This window comes from Otolemur garnettii, unplaced genomic scaffold, assembly GCF_000181295.1.
Source record: "Otolemur garnettii isolate 467f Iridium unplaced genomic scaffold, OtoGar3 scaffold00014, whole genome shotgun sequence".
Classification (NCBI taxonomy): domain Eukaryota; kingdom Metazoa; phylum Chordata; class Mammalia; order Primates; family Galagidae; genus Otolemur; species Otolemur garnettii.
The window spans coordinates 14,065,247-14,068,602 of NW_003852409.1; the positions used below are offsets into that span (position 1 = coordinate 14,065,247).

At 32.4% G+C, this 3,356-nt stretch overlaps 1 protein-coding gene across 1 annotated transcript in view; it reads right to left on the reverse strand.

Annotated features, from left to right (window-relative positions):
- SVEP1 (sushi, von Willebrand factor type A, EGF and pentraxin domain containing 1) overlaps positions 1–3,356 on the reverse strand; it is a 173,991-nt gene that overhangs the window by 113,618 nt on the left and 57,017 nt on the right. The gene's annotated exons all lie outside the window — the stretch shown is intronic.

Below are 3,356 nucleotides of genomic sequence, written 5' to 3' on the forward strand. Positions count from 1 at the left end.
AAAAAAAAAAAGATTAAAAGCAGAATCTAATTGACCTTGCTGCAAATCCCTTCATCTACACTGACAATGTGTCTTTGAATTTGTAACTTAATCCCTCTGGAGTTGTGCATCTGTAAAGTAATTTAAATTTAAGAAATTTAATAATAGAGAAATTGTGGCATGAAGAGACTTGCAGTGCTCAGTTAAGCCAATTAAATGTAGCATAGTCCCTGGATGCATAGTCCTAATGCACTAGATTATGAGAAGACAGTGGCCATCAAGCTGTCTGCTTTTATGTGGTGATATTTCATTTAAATCATCTCAGTATTAATAATCAATTAGCATTAGAAGTTATTGATTAATATTTGCATTCATTGTATTAGTAAGCATTATCAAATCCATTTTAGTTACTCAGTTGGTGGCAGAGCTAGAATTTGTCAGCCAATATTTGTATAGCATTCACTATGTCCCAGATTATTCTACGTATTTTATAAATACTATACTTTTTTATTTTTTAAACCATTACGAAGTAACAAGTATTCTTAATCCCCTTTTGTAGATAAGAAAACTCAAGAACTAAGAGTTTAAAAACTTGTCCAAATTACACACTATGTGGCAGAAGTAGCTAAGATTTGAATGTAGACAATTCGGACCCAGAGGTCATGTTCTTTACCACCACATTTACTGTGTCTCAAACCTGGGTCTCTGGGAAGCTAAAGATAAGGCTAAACTATGACAGTAAGCTCAAAATATTAAAAATTATATTGATAAGCGTCACAATTTAATGTAATTATTGGAAAAAATATTTTTAAAATTCTCAATTTTATTTTAAAACAAAAAATAGAATTTTTCCATGATATAGGTGTAGAAGAGAATTCTAGATCTGGATAGATTTGTGACTATGAAGAATCAGAGACACATTTAAAAAATAGTAACAAGGATATGTGACTTACAAAAAAGTAATTCAGCATAAAATACATTACAGGCACCTGATCTAACTAAAAAGCTTCTGCACAGCCAAGAACACATTAAGTAAAGCAAGCAGTCAGCCCTCAGAATGGGAGAAGATATTTGCAGGTTATGTCTCCGACAAAGGTTTAATAACCAGAATCCACAGAGAACTCAAACATATTAGCAAGAAAAAAACAAGCGATCCCATCTCAGGGTGGGCAAGGGACCTGAAGAGAAACTTCTCTGAAGAAGACAGGTGCATGGCTTATAGACATATGCAAAAATATTCACCATCCTTAATCATTAGACAAATACAAATCAAAACTACTTTGAGATATCACTAACCCCACATCATAAAATCCCCAAACCAGGGATGTTGGTGTAGATGTGGAGAAAGGGAACATTTCTACACTGCTGGTGGGAATGCAAACTAATAGTTCCATTTGAAAAGATGTTTGGAGAATACTTAGGGATCTAAAAATAGACCTGCCATTCAATCCTACAATTCTACTAGCTATATATCCTGAAGACCAAAAATCACATTATAATGAAGATATTTGTAGCAGAATGTCTCTTGCAGCCTAATTCATAACTGTTAAGTCATGGAAGAAGCCCCAGTGCCCGTTGACCTATGAATGGATCAATAAATTGTGGTATATATACACCATGGAATATTATGCAGCCTTAAAAAAGATGGAGACTTTACCTCTTTCATGTTTACATGAGTGGATATGGAACATATTCTTCTTAGCAAAGTATCTCAAGAACGGAAGAAAAAATATCCAATGTACTCAGCCCTACTATGAAACCAATTTATAGCTTCCATATGAAAGCTATAACCCAATTATAGCCCAAGAATATGGGGAAAGGGGAGAGGGAAGGGAGGGAAAGGGGGGATGGGAGGATGGAGGGTGATTGGTGGGACCACACCTATGGTGCATGTGAAGGGTACGTGTGAAATTTACTAGGTATAGAATATAAATGTCTTAACACAATAACTTGGAAAATGCAGTGAAGGCTATGTTAACCAGTTTGATGAAAGTATTTCAAATTGTATATAAAACCAGGACATTGTACCCCATGATTGCATTAATGTACACAGCTATGATTTAATTTAAAAAAGTAATTCAGCATAAATCAAGGGAATATTACTTTGAAATATTGCATTATTGATATTAAATTATTATTAAATTATTAACATTATTGAATATGGATATCATATTTATTTATAGGAAAATTTCAGGGATTAGGATTCTCAAGAAGATGCAGGATAACATGACTTTCTTTAAGCAGAAGTCAGCACCTGTTGGAGAAAATAATTGAAATAAAAACAAAGAGAAAAGAAAATTTAAATTATGACTAGAAAATCAAAATTGTCATTGGAGGCAATAAAAAGAAGCCAGAACAAGAGAATTGAATAGACCCAGATATAATAGTTGCAATAGTTGCAGGAATATATTCCTTATTTGAGGCTTTAATGCAAAAATATTCATCAGTTCCAGGTAAAAGTAATAAAAAGTCCCATCCAGGATGGAAGAAAACTATGACAAGTGTCTAGGAAGGAAAATCAAGATATTGAAATACAGGAAAATCAAACTGATACAAAACAGATGCCAGGAAAAGTAATGAATAAAATATGTAGCTATGTGAAAAAAAATTATGAGCCCCCAAATACACTATGTGTCCAAGCTGTCAGTACCCAGGAGGGAAGAGGAAGAGAAAGACATTGGTGGATGTGGGTGGCTTTAAAAAATGAAGATGCATTTCATGGGGAAAGAAATCAAAATAAAGAATCTGAGAATGGGGGAACAGCATAACATTCAATAAATGTCTTGAGATTAAGAAACTTGTGGATACATAGTACCTGGCTTAAGAGCTTGCTAAAGTAACTGTGAAAATAAAAACAAACATTAAACAAAGTCCCTTCCTATGAAGAAAATGTAGGGTGGAAGGAAGAAAATAATCCTCGCAGAATATAAGGAAAAAAAGTTTGAAATATGAGAGAAACTGGGAACTACAGGAAAGAAGGTGAATTTGCCATTTCTTTTTACATGCACCTGTTACAAAAAACTTTAAAAAATAGGTTCAAATTTGTACATACACAAATATACATAACTATGAAAAAAACAAAACATAAAGAATAAAAGACATAGGAAAAGGAAAGAAGGAATTAAAAGCAAAACAGCATAAACTAAGGTGACACAAATAAAACCAACCATTGTCAGTTATTTGAAGTAATATTAAAAGGCTAATTTAGATATAAAAGGCTATTAATATATAAACCTAAAATAAGTCACACATACTAGTTAAAAATAATTGACTATACAAAGTTATATTAAATATTTGAAATTATCTTGATGAATCAAACAAATTACTATCCTAAGGAGAAATGGACCATATATAAAGAACTTTTTCTTTCTTTCTTT